Below are 21224 nucleotides of genomic sequence, written 5' to 3' on the forward strand. Positions count from 1 at the left end.
CTAAGCACTGGATGCATGGGTGCAGGTAGTTGTCTCAGCTGCACAGAGAAGGCAAGAGGGTTCCTAGCTGCAAGCAGAAGAAGAATAAAACAGTAGCAGATCTCTCCGAAAGTGAAGCTTGTTGGGAGGTTGGGATTCAATTACTTCAATTATTTTCATCCCACTTTACGCCTTCAGAAAACTCTCCTCTAATTAGTGTCTGTGCAGGGTTTCTAGGTATGATCAACGGTGATGGAGCTGTGTGATCGAGGACCCTGCTCTCCATTCATCACAAGGCCCATAGATTATAGCAGATCTAATAGACAGTCAGACATGATATGTTGTCCATGGAACTGTCACTTGTGATAGATGAATTACATAAGTCTCGATGTTTTAGGGACTCTGGTGAAGTGTCAGATCAAACAAAGCCATCAAAAACTTAGAGAAAGGGGCAAAAAGAAATATATTAAGAGCTGCCCAGCACTGATACAATTCTGATATATGAAGCAAAACAATCCCAATTGTCAAGTTACTACACTTATACTAGGAAAAGACTGTAAAATATGGGTTCCAATTACAAAAATTCTTCTGAAATGTCTTGGAAGTCTTTATTCTCCTCATAATAACAGCTATAAGAATCAATGAAAATTTCAATCATCTCCCTAGTAGTTTAGAATGTTTCTCCAAGTCCTTTCATTGTTCATAGTCTTGCAGTTATGTGAGCATCTCTAAATTAATTCATATTCAGTTGTTCAACAAGACAACTATTTATAGTTACAAGCCAAACGTCCGTGGGCAGAAACAAACAAAGGGCAAAAAAAAACAATTCCTCAGACTCTGGTTTTTAACGCCACAGATAATCTTAGGGAAAGCAACATAAGGAAAATGATAGACATCACTATAACAAGTGTAAACCTCAAATAAGAGAAAAACATCAGGCTGAACACAGCACCAGACTCACAACTGGACACTATCGAAAAGACAGTTGGTCAAATGCCAACTACTCAAACGACCCAAGGTTTTCATACTCTGCACTTATTTGGAGGGTCAACAGTCTCTCACGCAGACCTGCCCCAGAGCATTGTGTACGTGAGCAGAAACACAAAGGAGAGTTGCTTTCCTAGTGCTCTTTCACTATATGTGTTTTAAGGCCTAAACACTTTGTAATTCACTTATTATTTTATGTATTTGTGATGCACCAGAATGTTAAGATCGATATAAATACATTAGGGGCCTTCCCGAGTCCTGGTGGATGAGAGGAGGAGCTAGCCCGCTCAGATCTGTGCAGAGGGTTCCAGACTTGGGGTAACAAGCAAGTGGGGATTGGAAGGAGTGAGCTCAGGGGGTGGGTAGGCCCAGATGATGAAGAGCGTGTTGGCCATGGAAGCGAGTTTGAATTTTATTCTGAGTGGAATGGGGAGACTTTGGAGGGTTTTTGTTGTTGTTTGTTTGTTTAATGAGGAGAGAAATGGTTATATTAAAAATGTTCACTTTAGGGCTTCCCTGGTGGCGCAGTGGTTGAGAATCTGCCTGCCAATGCAGGGGACACGGGTTCGAGCCCTGGTCTGGGAAGATCCCACATGCCGCGGAGCAAATGGGCCCGTGAGCCACAATTACTGAGCCTGCACGTCTGGAGCCTGTGCTCCGCAACAAGAGAGGCCGCTACAGTGAGAGGCCCGTGCACCGTGATGAAGAGTGGCCCCCACTTGCCACAACTAGAGAAAGCCCTCGCACAGAAACGAAGACCCAACACAGCCATAAATGAATGAATAAATAAATAAATGAATAAATAAAAATTAAAAAAAAAAAAAATGTTCACTTTAAAAAAAAAATAAAAATAATAAATAAGTACATTAGGGGTCAATTATCTCTAAGATGAGGCCACAGCTAGAGTTCTTCCTTAAGTTTCACGTATACCAGAGGTTCCCCTTTACTATTTTAATCCTTAAATTTTTATTCTTCAATTGCTTTATACCAGTCAATCCATGATGAACTTTTGCCCTAATGAAGGTCTGTTTTGAAGTCCTGCTCATCTCTCATCTGCTTGCTGATACACATACAGGAAATCCTCTCATGTCAAAATTAGAATATGGTTTAAAAAACAAAGTGGTAGCCAACGTTTGTGTAAGAATTTAACACAGCCCTCACCCGAGGTCTTAAGAAAGTCTTAAAATAGACACACGGAGACATAATGACGTGTTTGTCACCAGTCTTCCAGCTCTCAAAGATTCCAATGATGAGCAGCATCTTTTTTCCTTGAAGCAAACTGAATAGAATGTACAAAAAAAGGCAGAATATGTTCCCGATGCTTGACTAAGTATAAACACGTGCTGTAATAAGATATGACCCTAATAATAATGTCTCCAATGGATCCTGCTTCATTCAATATTAAGGTATTCGGTAAGTTTGAAGAATCATTAAAGAAGCACTTGAATACCCCTTTTCCAATGGAGTATCCAGGAAATAGGTACAGGAATCCAATGGGCTACAATCACTTTTAATACTGAAGCCCAGTAGTAAGAAAAGACACTATGGAGACCACAGGAACACTGGGAATACAGAACTTATGAAACATACAAATCCAATACTAGCATTTACCCACTCTCTTGCTATTCTTACCAAGGAAGGTCACAGGAAAACCTGGCCTTTTCCAAGCTTATCAAAAGCTCCTCATTAAGGACGGATGTTAACACAGACACTGGGTTACCACTCATTGCAAAATACATCGAATTAATCCTTTAGTTAGGATTCCAGATTTCTATTCATATCAACTAGACATGGAAATTTTGCCTTCCTACCCTGTATGGGTGGTAGCTTAACTGAAATATGATAATGTATGAACTACCAGAAAAAACTTCAGGAAATTTTCATGTGTCCATAAGTCAGAAGATTAGAAGAAAAAGAAATAATGTGAAATTTGGACCCTCTAGCTACCACATCAGAGTTGCTGGTGGTGACCTTTCAGGATAAGATGGCAAGTCATCAGCTGATGGCCCCTCAAATCCAGAGCAAGGAATTCCAGAATAATTTTACTACATCTTTCTTCTACAGAGGCCATCAATCCTAAACTACTTCATCAGCTTCTACAACAACATATTCTATAGCTCTGGAATCACTAGACACTTTCTGAATTCTTAGTGATTTATTCTACAAACATTTGTTGATTGTCTATAATGGGTTAGACACTGTTCTAAGAGCTGAGATCGATGTAAGATATTAGCTTTTTTTAATTTTTATTTATTTATTTATTTATTTATGGCTGTGTTTGGTCTTCGTTTCTGTGCGAGGGCTTTCTCCAGTTGCGGCAAGTGGGGGCCACTCTTCATCGCGGTGCGCACGCCTCTCACTATCGCGGCCTCTCTTGTTGCGGAGCACAGGCTCCAGACGCGCAGGCTCAGCAGTTGTGGCTCACGGGCCCAGTTGCTCCGCGGCATGTGGGATCTTCCCAGACCAGGGCTCGAACCTGTGTCCCCTGCATTGGCAGGCAGATTCTCAACCACTGTGCCACCAGGGAAGCCCAGATATTAGCTTTAAAAAACATATAGTTTTGCTAGGGGATACAGGTCTATAACAAAGGAATTAGTGATGAGTATTATAAAAAAATTTAAAGTTAGTTAAGATGGAAATGCAGGAGTTTCACTAGCAACAAAGAAAGGGGAAAAACACCCTGAACAGAAGGAACAGAACCATAAAAGAGTCAAAAAAAAAAAGAAATATTCAGAGACTGGCAAGCCGTTCAACTGGTCTGGAGTACACGATGTGTTGGAGACAGGAGAGGGGAACATAAGGCTGGAGGTGAAGGTTGGGACCAACCTGTGTGAAGCACAGAGAAGAGCCAACCCAGGTTTTTTGAGCAGAGAATCAACAGATATAATTGATGTTACATATACTAGAAGGCGTGCTATTCAATTCAGTTTTTCTTTCCTTTAAAATTTGGACTAGTGATTTGTTTCAATTGCTGTATGCTGCATTGTTTGAAAGGAGTGGAGCCCAAAGGAGGTTTTGTTCAATAAGATCTGTTATGAAAAATAATAGGGGAAGGGTAAGCTGGGACGAAGTGAGAGAGTGGCATGGACATATATACACTACCAAATGTAAAATAGATAGCTAGCGGGAAGCAGCCGCATAGCACAAGGAGATCAGCTCAGTGCTTTGTGACCACCTAGATGGGTGGGATAGGGAGGGTGGGAGGGAGACACAAGAGGGAGGAGATACGGGGATATATGTATACATATAGCTGATTCACTTTGTTACACAGCAGAAACTAACACACCATTGTAAAGCAATTATACTCCAATAAAGATACTAAAAATAAAATAAAATAAAAGTAAGACTCAAAAAAATAATAATAATAATAAACAATACCAACAACAAAAAACCTCTCCAGAATTATAGAATTTTAGAAATGATAAACACTTCAGAAAGTATCTCTATATTTTCCCAAATGTAGAAACAGAGAACTAAAGAAGCTAAGGAACTTGCAGAAAGTGAATCTGAAAATTAGTAGCAGAAAAGATTATAATCCAGGTCTTCCAACTGCAGTCCTATAGTACTTTCTAGTACGCTAAAGATGTTTCATCTCTTTAATAGTTCCGTAATGTAACACTGGTCCTTTACAAAGCCAAATCCTGAACAACCTTAGCCTAAAATAGATAGGCTTGAAAAATAATTTTTTTTAAACAGAAAATTATTAGGAGTGTTCATTTAGATTTAAAAAATGCATAGATTGGAATTTTTGTTAGTCAGCGGTTCTATGTACCCAGAAGTAATTTGGACTTTTATGACTTTATGTACAAGAAAAGCAGAAGTCTCACCAGTACACCATAAAGGGGACTGTAGGCAATAAAACCTGTACTAAAGCACAGAAGCATAAAACAAGTCAATCACTCCAAAGTGCCAGTTTTGAATGAACAAAACATATACTTAAAAAAGGGGGTGGGGGAGGTGTGCGAAAGGCAAATTATTTTTTCAGAACAAAAATGAAAACAGGCATTGCTCAGATTTAGAACTCTTTTTTAATCCCAGCATGTCAATGCAGCAGGATTTCCTCCACTCCCAATCAAAACTTTTGTTTGTATCGCACTTTGCCTTTAGAGACCATGGGATAGATAAGTATATTTTTGGCAGTGTCCACAAGGACTGTGTGTATATGTATTCCTGCTTGAATTATTTTGGAAGAACTACCTAGTTTATAATCCACTGGACAATCTGTGGAGAACATCAGAAATGTAATACATACTGGGTTCAACAGGGGTCTAGTCAGCCTGGCATTCTGCTTCTAGAACCAGCCTGGCAAGGTCTCAAAAGTGCTTCTGTACCACATCCTCCTCGTAGTTCTTATACCCATGCCCACAGCCACTACCCCACTTGAACCCCCCATTTAAGATGAACCCCTAATCCGGTTAAATGCCAGTCGCTTGACTTTATGAAATCTGAAACCCCTGAAATGAGTTCAAAACTTTAAATTAACTTTGAAATATACTATCTTTTAGGGTAAACTTACATCATTTTAATAGCTATTATGCAAAAAATTATGCAAAAAATCTTCAATCCTCTTCCCCTAAATTTATTTTTTCAAGCTTTGAGAAGTCTCTCCAGGTTAACTTCTGGCATTTGTCAAGAAGTCCACTTTCTTGAATCTCATTATAATGTCCTTTTCCCCTTTACTCACTCTGGTTGCCTCCATTATACTTTTTTAGTTGTATAAGTTTACTGACATGGGATGTGAGTAGAAACCAAAAATGAGGTAATGGTTTCTTACCTTTCATGATCACATACTTAACACGCATGGTATTGTCAAACCTGAGTTCTTTCTTACCGAAAACACGCACATACCAAAAAGGAAACAAAAACAACAACAACAGAAACTTTCAAGAGAGAGATTGGTTAAAGAAGGAAAGAAAATTAGCAAGCTAGATAATGCAAATTGGTAAGTTCTACAATATATAAATGATGACAATCCTAGAAGCTACCCCTTCTTGAATCTTTACTATGTGCCACTAATGCGTTAATCACTTTCCAAATATTCACAAAACACTGATCGTAACCCGATGAGTGAGTTCTTATTATCCTTATTTTTCAGAAAAGAAACCGAAACTCATTGCTGTCAAGTAACTGACTCAAGGCAGAAAGCAGGTAAGTGGCACTTGAGCAGGTTTGTCTGATGGCAAAGTCTGTGTGCATAACCTTTACTGTATACCAAGACCTTGGGCTCCAGACACCCTAACATCTCAGTTCCACTGTTACAGCAGAAGGCAGGATTCCATAACCCATAAATTTCGTGGATGCTACTGTTTATGACAAAGAGTGTTCCTCATCACCCAGCCTTCTAGGTATATGATGGGATCACAGAAAGATCAGTTAATAACAATTTGTTAGGAAGGGTGACAACAGTGCTCTGGCAGATAAGTGGCTCAGCGCCACTCATGCCCTCCCCTCATAGCAGAGGAAGTTTTGATACGAAGAGAGAGAGAGCTGCAAGGAGGAAGATAATAATTCTCTCCATTTAGAAAACAAGTTTAGTACATCTAGATTTTTTAAAGCATGCGATCTCCTTAATTAGATGGGATGACCTCCTCTAGGCCTCCGCTGTGGACACCAAGAGGAATCACAAATTCTTATGAGACAGATCCTGAACACTAAGAATCAAACCTACGCCTTGTAAACCTCAACAGAGATGCCAAGGATTCTCATGTAGATCAGAAGCGGTTGAGTCTGCCCCATCCTGTCCCTTTTAAAGTTCATGGAACCTACATGATTTTTTTCTTAGCAACCACAATATCGAACTTCCAGTTAGTTCTTTCTCTGGGTTTAATATAGGGTATTAGTTATTATTCCTGCTACGATATGCCTCCCCCCTGCCCAGCACAACATTATCTATCTCATTATCTGCTCTGTACAATATTATCTGTCTGCCTCAATCATCCCATCCATAAAATGGGGTTAATAATATTGGCCCTCATTCACCTTGAACAAATACTGCTGGGGAAAATGAGAATATAAATTAGATTGCTCGCTGCTCTTTGGAAGAAAGTTGCCTTAGAAACACAGGCTTATTATTTCTCCATAGAAAAAGAAAATATATTAGGGTTTGCACAATGTTGCTAGCTCTTTGCACAATGTTGATTTTGCTCTTTTTTAACCCTAGGCAGAAGGACTACATTAACTCCAGTCCCTAGGTGAACCTTTTATTCCATTTTCCACTGGAGGAAAAAAAATAAAAGTTACTTTGCAAAGAAAGGAAAGAAAGAAAAAAATGTAGTATTCCCAAACCTCATTTACGGAACATTCTGTTCTCCAAATTACAGCACAGCAAGCAGGCAAGTGGGAACTTTTAGAACCCTGCATCCAAGCCAGTTCCACACAGCACCCACTAATACAAAATGGCTTTAATTACTTTAATATAAATCCTGGAAATGTGCAGATGGATTGTAATAATTATGCAAAACTGCGATGGTCCTTTATAGAAACACAGATCTTGCTAGCTTAAAAGAGAATGAAAGGAACACAAGTTCAACACAATATGTCAGGAAGCATATCTACTAAGAAGTCCTGTATTTCAAATGCCAAGCTGTACGTTTCATCTGATGTGGCAGTTGTTATGGAAACTATGCTTTTTGATTGAATAGCAGAATAAATACCTACCTAAAATCAGCATGAGGAGCTAGTGCATAAATTAAGAACGCCTCAAGACAACAATTATTTGGAGTTCTTCCTTGAGATAAATTTGGAAAAAAATATTTATGCAATCTATTATAAGTTTAAATTTTTCTGACCTGAATACTCTTCCCTACCTAGAACAGTTAAACCTGCTTCACTGAGTGTGACTTTGTGTTTATCCCCCAAACACACTCACTCACACCCTTGTACATTTAAGGCTTAGTGAATGAAAAGATCTGATGTTTTGCCAAAGAGACAAAATTTTTTTAAAAATCACATTTCTTCACTTTCCTTCTAAATTAGTACAGGAGAAGCCTTGGGAAACGAAGGTTGAGTTATTATCATTGTCATTTTTAAATCAAGTGCGTCATATATAAATGTGGAAAAATCCCCAGGCGTGAGAGAAAGGTCAGTTAAACATGGTTTCATATTTTCATGCGTCTGATATTAGACTGTTGCTGATTCCTATTGATATTAACAACCTTTCATAAATCATAATACAGATACTTGTAACTTTCTGTGGAGATATAATTCACCCATTTGCTGACTTAATTAAAGGCTCACTGTATAAAGTACGGAATAAATATATTGAGGTTTGTTTTCCTCTCCCACATTTTACATGGAATGATATGGCAAGGAAAAAGTGAGTGCAACAGGCACCCATATCACAAACTTCTCCATAATGGGCATGCCTTCGCCCATTGGATCAACATCTTTCAATTTATTAGCATGACAAAGGACACAATTATTTTGGATATGCCTGAATGCAATTTTCATTAACTTTGCAATGATTTATTAACAAAAGTGTCAGGAATGTAATAAAAGCAGCAGGACTCCTCAAAATACCAAAATAAAAAAAAAAATGAAGAATACAGCAGAATTTCCCAACACGCCTTACGGCATCAGGTCAATAAGGTTGCCTGATTCCATCAAAAGCATCACCATGGTGAGTGAACTCTGCAATTAACAAAGAGTAAGCACAAAAAATGCTAATATCTCATTTGAATGTAATTATGCACAGATTACTGTTCACTGGAACAAGAAAAGGGATTTTAATTGTCATCCAAAGTTACATGCAAACCCTGGATTCTAGTTAACTTTTTTTTTTTTTTTTGGTTGAGGGGTTCATGTAAGAATAAAGCATGCAGTTCACAAATTCTTATGTTCAGGGACCTTGTAAAAGGCATTGCCTTTGTTAAAGGGATAGAACTTGCAAAGTTTTAAAATAACATCATTCCATGTATGTTGGCAAGGTTAGTTTGTAATAAGTTTCACCATCGTTTGCATTTTAATACTATTTGATCTCATTTACATGTTTAAATTTGTTCCTGTAATAAAATTCATTAGTATGTTTATCATAACCACATAATGAATATAGCCCTTATGTAAAATAAAAAATTGAAAGTACATTAGAGACATTACAAGCTGTTTGAAATTACTGTGCTTTGCATATTATACCTTATTAATTAAATTATAAATTATTTATTTATGTATTTCTTTAATCAGGGGCAAGCACTAGAACAATATTATATTAGTATAAGAAACAAAATACTACTCAAAGCTAATTCACACGTGGACCACTTTTACGTGGAGGCACGCAGGTCCATTTTGCCGTGGGGTGGCGAACGCCACTCCTCCTGCTGAGCATCCAGGGGTGCAAAATCGCTGCTTAAGGGAGAGTGGAAGGCAGAGGGATTAGAAATGTTTCTTGTGCAAGTTAAAAACTTCACTTGTTAGTTTATCTCCCTTTGCCTTCTTATTATATTAGTATGATTCGATCAGATATGCAGATGGAAGCGAAGAGCAAATCATCATAGGAGTTGACACCATGTCCGTTTTATGTGGAGTCCATGGAAAGGAAAAAGTAATCTATTCTTTTCTTTATTCTTTTGGTTTCCTTTGTCAGCCATAATAGACAAATGAATGAGACAGAGGAGAAAAAAGGAGGGGAAAAAATAGTGGAAAATGAACCAAATATCTGGGAAAACAGCATTAAGTTCATTTATCTTATTCATCTTTTAAAATTATTTTTAAAAAGCATATGCAGAATATCTGTGTTCTCTTTCTCATTATGATTAAATGACCCCAGATCTCTTTTCAAGTTAGTTTTTTAATCCCTGGTTTGAGTACCCTGGCTTGATTATGGGCTCAGTCTGTGTCTATACACACAACAGATTCAATTGTTTTGATAAGCAATTTCTTTTGTCTACCTGGTCAAACAGGAGAAGTCTTGGATAGGGCCTTCAGCCTGGGGAGTCGGGGCGAGGGAGGGCAGGAGCAGTCAATGAGCTGCCTGGTGTGGAAAGTACATGGGTTTTAGAGTCAAAGAGGTCTGGATTTGAGTCAAAGGAGGCTCCTCTCCTTCCAAATAGCAATAATCCTAACTCACAAGGTTGTTTTGAGAATTAAACGAGATTAATAGCCCCAAAGGTTTTAGCAAGGCTACCGTAGTAGGTGTTCAGTAAATGTTCATTCCAGGGCTATGTTCCTGCAGAAACACAACAGAACACTCACTATACCAGAATCTCCTTCTCAGAATTCCACAAGCCTGCATGGCATACTGGAACTCATTTTTAGTAGATGACAGCCTCCAACATAGGGAAACACAAGCTAAATACTGAGAAGGATAATGTTCAAGTCAACTGATAAAAGAGACCAATATAGTTCGCTATTAATATCTCCCTAGATAATAGAAACATTTTATTTTCTTCATCAGTTTTAAGTTTAGTCTGCAATTCTCTCCCATCTCACAGTTTCCCAAATTTGGTAAACACCAGAAGAGAAGAGTAGGTGGGGAAGCATAGCATTAAGAGAAACTGCAGGATGACAAAGAGATCCATTACTCTGAGGGTTTGGATTGCTAATGTAACAGGTTCTTTGGCAGATTGCTAAAACTAAATTGCTAACACTAGAACATATCTGTATTTGCTCCTTCTTGGCACCCAGCTAAACCTCGTTTCTGAGCTACCCCACAGTTAGATGGAGTCAAATAACTGAGTTCTGGCTAGACAGTAGACCACTGGATAGACAGAAGTGATATACGCTATTTCTAGAGCTGGTCTCTTAAAAAAAAAAAAAAAATCCTACCAATGTGCATGCTATTTCTTTGTCCTCTACCCTCTCTGTCCAGAAAGGAATGAACCAGCCAAGGGCACTGAGTCTTCTGAAGACGGGGTTGGGTGAGCCACCGGATGGAAGGAACCTGGGTCCCTAAATGACTATGTGAAGCAAAGCAGCCCCAATTTAATAGGACTGTGTCAAGAGGGGGACATAGCACCTTGTTGTGTTATGCCACTGAGGAGTTAGACTTTTTGTCCAACCGTTAGCCTACCCTGACTAGAACATGGTCAACCTGATAGGTAGGTGGTTTTTTTTTTCTGAAACACTTCCTTTTATTAGGATTATAATTCTAGATATAATTAATTTGATTTGTGTCAGAAAAGATGCCTTAAAATTATTTTTTAAATTTTAAGTGAAATTTGACAAGATAATACAATCCTGCAAGAGTCTTTCAAAAAAGGAGTTTTCCCTAGTACTATAGGTATTTTCTTTTTTTTTTTTTAATACATGGGGTTTTTACATTAGTTTTTATTGAGATATAGTTGACATTTAATATTGTGTAAATTTAAGGTGCACAAAATGTTGATTTGATACATTTCTATACTGCAATTTGATTACTGCCTTGGCATTAGCTGACACCTACTACTCTAGCTATTTTCTAAAGGAATAAATGATCATTAAAACGCATGACTATATATTGTGCTTTCAAGTAGCACTCTCTATATAACTACAGGACAGGAAAATTAACCCTTGAGAAAAAAATAAATCAATATACATAGACGTTCATTACGGACAAAGCAGATTCACTCAACAAAAGGTCTCATCAAAAACATGTTTCAAATCAGTGTGCTCTGCTTTCCTGAGGGCAAATCTCCAGCCACAATGCTTCATTAGCAAATAATCAAGACACCCCTACCTTTGTGCTACTTCTGAACTGGGAGCTGTCAGTAGGCCACAAATGAAGGATGGATATAGGGACACACTTAATACAAAGCTCTGCAATCAATCAATACAATAGAAACATAAGTATGTTATGGACCCACTCGGTCATGGAGCAATGTGGGATGCCACGTGGGAAAACAAGGCCAATAGAGAGGAGAAACAAAATTGAATTTAATTACATTTCTAATAGTTCAATAGGTAGAGAATCTCCAGATGGTCTGTTCTATCAGTTACTATTTGTATCAGCACCTTTAAAAAAAATCTTAAAATATCAGCTGCACCTGTCAATATTGGGCATAATATAAAGCATCTTTTGTAATCTGTGTGCGTTTTCTCAGTATTCATTTAAGCACCTAACAGCTTTTATTGGTTATGAGCCTATTAGCATGCGGTTGAATGTTCTTCAAGGGTAAGGGCCTTAAGGTCCATTTACAAGTGTATTCAACTTGCTTTACATGATAGCACCCCACAATTCAGATGGCCTATTAATAAACACTTGTGAAGATAAGTATTATGATATACTCACCAGAAAGAGAGACAGTACAAAGACATATGGCTTAGTTCAAGTGAAGGTAAGTTCTAAAAGTATTTTAAACCAAGAAGCAGAGCCTACGGCCAATAGATATAGAACAATACATCTTTAGAAGAAATGAAGAAAACATACAGACATACAGTAAATAATGTACCACCTGGACCTATTTATATCTAGTTATATATTAAAAGGGGGGGAACATAAGACTGTCAATCAGAAGGTGAAAGAAAAATGAGGCTAGGGCAACTCATGTTTTGCTAAGCACCTACTATGTAACAAGTGTTCTCATTCCCACGTTCCCATGGAAACATCGCTTTCCACGGTACCAGTGACCTCACGGTTTTCCACATCCAGCCTGGACCTCCCCACTGAGCTCCAGACCATAAACGTTTGCCCACCTACTGTGTCATAGCTTCACTAGGATGTCCTGGAGGCTTCTCAAATTTTAAGACATGTTAACCTAACCGAGGACCTTCCTGCCTCCCCACACATAGCTCCAGTTTAGCAAATAGCAACTCTCTCTTTACAGCTTCTCAGGCCAAAACAGAGTTGATCCTTCTTGACTCCTCTCTTTTTTTGTCACCCTCCACATCCAAATCCAGCAGCAAATCCTGTCAGCTCTACCTGCAGAGTCGACACAGGATCTGACTATATCTCACACCTCCACTGACACCAAACTGCAGTGGGAGTTCTCCTTTTAAAAACAGAAATTAGATCATGTCCTTCGCCTCTTCAAAATGTCCAATCACACTCAAGGCAAAGACCAGAGTCTTGAGATTAACCCAGGAGGCCCTGGGTGATCTGGCCACACAGTTACCTCCCTATCTTCCTCCACTCACTCACTCCTCTCCAGCCACACCAGCCCCTTTGCTGTTTCTTCATACATCCCTGGCACATTCCTGCCTCAGGACTCTTGCACCTGCGGTTCCCCTTGCCTAGAACACTATTCTCAGTGAGATTTTTGTTCAAATGTCACCTTTCCTGATGATCTTATTTAAAATCCGCATCTTTCTACTTCTTGCCCAAGCATTCTCTATGCCCTTCTTTTTGGCCCATTTTTTTACACAGCACATATTACATTTGTCATTATTTCTTAATTGTCTGTCTTCCCCCCATTAGAATGTAAGCTATATAAGCGTTTTTTTTTTTTTTTTTCTATTTTGTTTTCTGCTTTATTTCCAGAGCCAAGAAACCCAAAATGCTTGGAAGGACTATATTTATCTTATTTAATTCAAATGGATCCTTTGGGTTAGGAATTATCAGCATTCTCACTTAATAGCTGAAAAAAAACTGAAACTAAGAAAGAGTAAATAATTTTCCAAGTAGCAAAAGCAGGAAAAGGCAGATGGATGAAAGAGGCCTCGGTCTGTCTTTGGAGACATCTTGTTGTTGCCTCACACCACCTGCCCTTACGTAAGAGAAATTACACCTTATTCACTTAAAGCTTTCTTGGACTCTGAAGTCTGAGATGAGTTAAGAATTTTGTTGTTGTCTTGTTTTATTTTTCCCCTTCCCTAGTCCATTTTGTTGTGTTTCTTGGACATACCTGAGTTTTAAAAACGATTTTTTCTGAAAATTAAAATAGAATTACATCAAATAAAAAAGTATTTTCTTCAAAGTTTACACATTATCTAACCAGCAAGAGAATCACTGATGTGAACCAACTTCCTAGGGGATAGCTAAAATTCATAAAATGTTTCCTTTGATTTCATGCTATATAAGGAAAAAACGTTTAAAAAATAAGTTCTACGGGCTGATAATAATTTGGATTTTTTCTAATCTCCCTATACTGATAATTCATTTTTCATCCAACAGACACATAAAAAGAGAATAAAAAGAAGGGAAGGGAGAGGAAGGGAGAGGAGGGGCGAGGAAGAATAAAAGAAGGAAGGGAAGGAGAGAGGTAGCGAGGAAAAAGGGAGAGAGAAAGGGATGAAGGTCAAGAGTGTCCCACTTCACAAGTGAGTAATAGTCATTCAGATTTGCCTCTCAAAATTTAGAGGAAATTTAAAGGTCTTCAAACAGATTTGAGGATCTTTATAGACTATAATTCAATTCAGAGAACAATTTGTAGTTGAGACTACATGCAGAATGGAAACAAAGGGCCAAGAAATTCAGACTCCACGCCCACAGAAATGAAATAAACTGTTTTGTTGATCTAATTTAGTTTCCAAATAACAACCGAGCGTGTGTCCACGTGTGCACACAGGCACCACGGACGTTTATTTTAAGCCATCTTGAATATTTGGGGAGTTCCACAGTTCTTTGTGATTCTGAAATTGGCATCCCTTATCATTAACTTCTTGGATATTATTCTGTATAAAGAGTCACCCTACTAAATTAAAAGATGAAAATTAATTCCTCAAGCTTAGATGTTTAAGTAAAATTAAAGGTAATTTTTCACATAAAAAAGATGTAGAAATACTAAATCTTCCACTAACTTCTAAATATTCAGTTTAATACATGGAAATGCATATAGCAGTGAGTATGTTTAAGTCAGGAGGGTGAATTTGAAGCTGCATATATTTCTCTTACAAAAGCCAGTTGCTTCTCAAGGGATCAACCATAGATGTTAAAGCTTAAAAATAAATATGTAAATAAATACATAAACAAACAAATAAGCAAGCAATACCTTAGCAAAGTTTAAGTCAAAATAACAACTGGCATTATTAGTCTGAAAATTTGAGAACAATTTTTCTATTTTCAATAAGGGCTAGATAAAATGATGTTAAGTTTGATTCACCCCGTTTGTGTCCTAATCATTTTACCCTCTTGCAACATAAAGTGTGAAGCGTGGACCAGCCGCATCTGTCTCACTTGGGAGCTTATGAGAAATGCAGCATCTTGAGGCCACCCCAAACCTACTGAGTCAGACTCTGCATTTTATCAGGATCCCTAAGAGATTCATATGCACATTAACGTTTGAGGAGCATTTGTGTACACTATTGTGCAAAACATTTTTGCTTAGTCAAGTTATGAGAATTAAACTCCCTTTGGACAAACAAAAAAAGGGAGGCATAGGAATAAGCTACTGCAGAACTGGTATATTTGGAGGAAGAGAAGAGACTCTATCTTGGGAACCCTATTTCTCTTGCTTCTGATTTTGTATAGGGAGTAAATGCCAGTGGGAACCTGTATGCAGCAGCTGTAGCTTCTTGAACATTTGATTCAACTGTCTTAAAAGTAGAGTTTTTGAGCTCGGCAAGAGGACCACCATTATCACCTGAATAAAAATAATTTCATTCTCAAGCCTAACATTTAAACGATATAAGATTCTGATTTAATTAGGACAACAATGTGAAGCCGGCTCAAATAAAAAGCTGGAACAATTTTCTAATGGACTTAAATTACAAGCTTGCAACAGGCTATGACAGATGACATGTTTACTTTTCATAGGAGCTAAAGGAATACCTTAGATAAAATGTGAGCTAAAAACAGCAAATCTGGAATTAATGAATTCATTGGCTATATATATATAGTCTATATATAGAGAGAGAGAGACTATATATATATATATATATATACATATAAAAAAATATATATATATATATTTTTTGGCTGTCTTGGGTCTAGGTTGCTGTGCGCAGGCTTTCTCTAGTTGCGGTGAGCAGGAGCTACTCTTCGTTGCGGTGCACGGGCTTCTCATTGTGGCGGTTTCTCTTTGTTGCAGAGGACGGGCTCTAGGTATGCGGGCTTCAGAAGTTGTGGCTTGCAGGCTCAGTAGTTGTGGCGCATGGGCTTAGTTGCTCTGTGGCATGTGGGACCTTCCCAGACCAGGGCTCGAACTGGTGTCCCCTGTATTGGCAGGTGGATTCTTAACCACTGTGCCACCAGGGAAGTCCCGACAATATATTTTTAAAGGACACTTTCTCTTGTAAAGGAAAATAGATCTGTAAAGCCAAACAGTTAAAATGGCAAAATCCAATACATTACTGGAGCTTAGTAACGAGTTGGGAATTTGACCTTTCTTCAGAAATTGAAGATGCTCTAATCAGAATTAGCCAGGTGCACACCTGTGTCAAGTGCCATCCTGAAGTTTCACTAAATAGCTTCTATCTCGCCTCTGATCACAATGGCTTCAGATTCCAGGCTTTGACACCTCAGTGACTTCAGTATTGTGGCTAAGCAGTGCCACTTACTTCATTTTCAGTGCATCAAGTTTTGCATGCTTTAACTAGGGGTTTTTGGCAAAATGTTTAATCTAATAAATTCACGATCTAGCATTTTGTCTTCATTATCTCGGCCTCCGTCTCCTTAAGAAAGAGTCAATTCAAATAGGACTGCAGAAACTGAGTGGTAAATGAGAATATAAGTGTACACATGCTTGAAGACATCACGGTGAACTAATGACTAATTACTGTGCAATTGAATACTAATGGAGAGACTCATGAAATCAACATGAACAGGAAATGAGCTCCATATGACCAATGGTTCCACAATTAAAATCAAATAAATGCCTAGTAATAGAAAGACTTAAAAGATATTACTACAAGCAGTCAATTATTCTTCAGGTTACACTTTACTAAAAAATAAGCATAATGCTAGGTAGAAGTAGCTAGCTTGATATCTTTTGAAAAGTTAATGTGCATCTGAAATGTGAATTATAGTACTGTAATTATCTTCAAATTAAAGTATGTAAAACTAGTTCAATGGCAAGTCACTTATTAAAGCAAATCAGATAAACATGAATTTCAGGAAGGAAACTTGAGAGGTTAACTTTCTCGGACCCCCTAAATTAATTAATTGTCTTTCCAAATGTTTAACTCTTTAAGTCTTGACAATCCAATCAGAAAACCGTCAATAGAAAGCAAGCTTGAGCATTGGGAAGAAAAAACACACAAATGAAGAAACAAACAAATTTAAAAAGCCTTTACCTTCACTGCCTAAAGGGCTCATGGCAATTATAAACACTGATTAATAAATTCTACCACCACTTTTAAGAAAATTGCACGCATATTTCCTTTAGTTCTATTTCATTTACTTCCTCTTCCACGACCCAATGGCTGAGTGAGGCAGACTGAAATAAACTGCAATGTTTTCTCTTGAAAAGTCTACTCACTTATCAGCTGTGGATCTAATCAAGGACCTAATAAGTCCATAATGGTACATTTGCTTCCCAGGAGAAACCACTGCTTCTCATCATTCTGGAAAATACCCCCTTGCAAGGTGCAACCAAGAGCCAGGGACTCACTGCAGCAGTCTAATAATTTGATTGAGGGCCCTTAGGCAGGGGTAGCTTAAATTACAATTAGAGAGCCCTCACACTGGTGCTAACATCTGTGCACTGAACCACTGTATACTGATTAGAGGTTTTTAAAAGAGAACTAAGGACTTCCCACATTAGAGACCAGTCTAATTCTAATGGTCCTCGTCCTTGGTAGGTAATACTTCAACATTCCCTGCTGAGCTTCCTGCTTATCATGAACCCAAAGACTGCACATCCTGGGTAATAACTGCTTAGAAATGTCCACTAGATGCTCAGGTGTAAGTGGACAGAAGGGCAGAGCCCTGTGAAGGAAAAGAAGGCACCGTTCATTTCATCACTCTCCTAGTGTCTACTTTCCCCCTGACTTTGCGTCTATGCAGTTGAGGTGTTTTTGTTATTCTGTTAAAAGAGTGATTCTAAGGAGAGGGTCCGAATTCAGAGAAATTGCCATGGGGGGCACCTATTAATGAAAGTTGAAATGAATGAGGACCCGCGCACGGCATCCCTGAGCGTCCTCCTGCCTTGTGATTAAATGAATCGTGCATGCGAGGAAGACAGAGCCAGAAGAGAGCAGAGCCCCAGAGCTCTCCCCCCACACCCTAGGCATCCCTCTCCTTCCCCCTCCATCCATTAGGGCCTTTTTCAAGCACATGGCTGAAGCAGATGTCCCTGAGAGAACATTTTGTCCCCCCCCCCCCCGCATCCAGGCTCAAACACCTGGGTTGTAATGTGACGTCCGGTGGAGGCTATTTTCTTTTTCCTTTTTTAAACTTTCCTTTTATTTGGTTTGCACACAAGGCTAATAATGAGGTTTAAAAAAACTATACACAATCAGTATACAATTACACTCATCGGGAGCCTGACATGTAATTTCTGATAAACCCATATAACTATGAACAGCAAAAGGAACCACGGAGCGCACACAATGTGTGGGGTCATCAGAACACAATGCCAACACAATCTCTGCGTCATGTCTTGTTGCATAGTATTAATCAGTGCAAACATTGTTTGGGAAATGAGAGGGGAGAGAAAGAGCAGTTTCCCAGCTGCTAGTGCTTTGCCATCAAATCTGATAGTTCCATCTAATATAAGAGACTTCAGTAATAAAGCTTAGGACCGACTAATGACTCTTGAGGAGTCTACTTAAACTGTTCAAAATGAAATCAAATAACAGATCCTTGTATATAATCCCAATTCTCCTGATAATTTCACATCAGATGTCTCTTTAGCAATTTGTATATTTTCATAAATTTAGCAAATGTATTAGCATCTTTAACAGCTACAATAGGTGGGTATTGAGTATCCACATTATCTAACTAATCAGTGTTCTAGGCTAGTTAATCGCTGCCATTTTGATTTATTTCAAGTTTTTGAGTCCTACATGTTGAAACATAATTATTTTTCTGTTGATTGTTATAGGTAAAGGATACAATACAGTTTCATTAAGAAAGAATTATCCAGGACCAGAAGATGACAGCCCAGGTCACTGGGGAGCACAATGCAATACTACTGTCAATACTATTGATATGTCTTAGGAAAAGTGAGTCTGGGAAATGCAGAAATGTCACAAGCTTTGTTTTACCTTCTTTTTAATAGAGCATCGCATGACCTGTATGGGAGGGGTTGACTACTTCAAATAGGTTTATGCTATTTTCGATAGGACTTCCAATCAGTGCATTTAGCTGGAAAGCAATTCCTGACTTTATTATAGCTGTCGTCATCCTTAAAATGCATTCTATTTATTTTTTTAATTCACCAGGAGGGGCGAAGGGAACATGGGAGCAATAAAGAAAAGGAGCCAGTAACATGCCCTTAGGGACCAATAGCAAAGGGAGAAGAATCACAGGAGAAAGGAGATAGGAGATGAAAATGAAAGACATATCTTATTAAACCATCGTAATTAAGAAGTAATAGGTATTCATAAAGAGACCCAGGCCCAAAGGCCTGAAGATGTCTATAGCAGCAAGGGCAAATGTTTTCTAATAGGTAATAATCAACAAATCATCTACATTAAAAAGCAAACCGGATAGCACAAGAAAGAAGGCAGAGGCCTGCCTTCTCACAATGCTACCACCTCCAGTGCAGGGCGGACAGACCAAACCGGAAACAAACTAAGGAACAACCGGGGACCTCTTTTCAACTACAGGTAAATTCTGGCAAACACAGAGGTAAAAAGCATTTTATGACAGAGCACCTCACTCCCCATCACCTGTGGCTTATATTATAGGATGGTCCCTGGCTCTGAACCCTGAGATTACAATTGCTGCCAGAGATCCAAGGGGTTGGGTCCTGAGGATGAAACTGATCTCACATAATTCATTTCAGCCCAAGACAGGAATTAATTGGATGGACTTTCCCTTCACTCCTGTGCTTTAAGTTAGCTGGACCTAGGAGTACAGAGGAGACAAGTCTGAAGGGAAGGAGAAATACATTTGGTCCTTGGACACCCCCTAGTGTCTATGTGAGCATGAAAGCATCTGGCAGGTATCTCCCTTCCTTTCCTGCTAAATCAAACAAGGGGGCAAGAGTGGTTCCTAAAGACGGACTCCCAGAAGTCCAGCCCAGCGGGAAATCTGCTCTCCCCTCACGTTGAGAAGCAAGGTGTACATCTCAAAACCCCTTTTGGATGCTTCCTAGAATTTCTGCTTGCCGTTACCTTTGTCTCAATGTGGCAGAATTTGTCTCAAGAAAATGTGGAAAATTATGGGTGGGGTCAGGAAGAGCCTATAATTTGCTTCCAAAAAAAAAGTGGGGGGGGGGATGAAATTCGCACTTAATACACTGGATGCAAATGAAGACGAGAAATGGAGGGAAAATCTATTTCAGAGAATATATGGTACTTTGTCTTTCTATAGATAACTTGTGAGTGTTTGAATAAGCGCTGTGATGTATTTATGTTTACTAATGTGATTGGATGTGAATACTGAATAAAGTCTGGGACGACTGCTTGCCACTTCTCTCAGTCAGCGGTTCTTTGGGCGGTATTTCATTTGTGTGATGAAGATATAATTTAAAAGTGGCTTGGAAAAGCTTTAGTGTAAGCGCCTTTGAAAGTTCCCAAACAAATTGCATGTGATTCCCTTTCCATCTAGGTAAATTAATTTTTTTGTGTCCCAGAGTTATCTGTGGACCAGACTTTCTCTGTTAAAACACTGTTCACATTATGAAGTGTTACCACCAGTTACATATACAGTCATCTCAGAAGTGTAAATGTGCCAGAATGTCATTACTATATTTAGCTGTTGTAAATACCCAGACAGTATCCACAGTTCTAGGGAAAGCATCCCTCTATGTGACTTACTGGAACTCCAAAAGACACTTTATATTTTCCTAGTTTTTCTAACATAACGCTTCTCCCCAACTGTTTGGGGGAAATACTCTTGTCATTCTAAACTTTGAAGCGTATATTTTGGCAATATAGAGCGCCTTCTCTTGCTGCATCTGGGACGGTTGCCTTTGCAAACTATGCAAGATCTGATTCTTTAAGATCTTATTCTTTACATGATCACAAAATTTTAAAGGGCAAGGGGTCCTGAGAATCCACCTGATTCATACCCTTCTTTAAGGATCGGGGAGTTCAGAGTGATTCTGTGACTTAACTAAGAGCCACTGGCAAGGTTGCTCCGAGGCTGGAGCAGACACTGCTCCGTCTTGCGCACAGACATTTTTGGCCGCTGATGTTTCTAAGTGTAAAATGACATAGCGGGAGCTTTATAAATGTGAAGGCGTCATTTGTGGCAAGAAAAGAGAAACCAGATTGCCAGGTGTGCACCCTGCGTGTTGGGGACACGTTCCCTGAACAGTGAAGGTATCCAGCCTGTTCCTACAGCCCCCGCCCGGGGAAGA

This window comes from Balaenoptera musculus, chromosome 13, assembly GCF_009873245.2.
Source record: "Balaenoptera musculus isolate JJ_BM4_2016_0621 chromosome 13, mBalMus1.pri.v3, whole genome shotgun sequence".
Classification (NCBI taxonomy): Eukaryota; Metazoa; Chordata; class Mammalia; order Artiodactyla; family Balaenopteridae; genus Balaenoptera; species Balaenoptera musculus.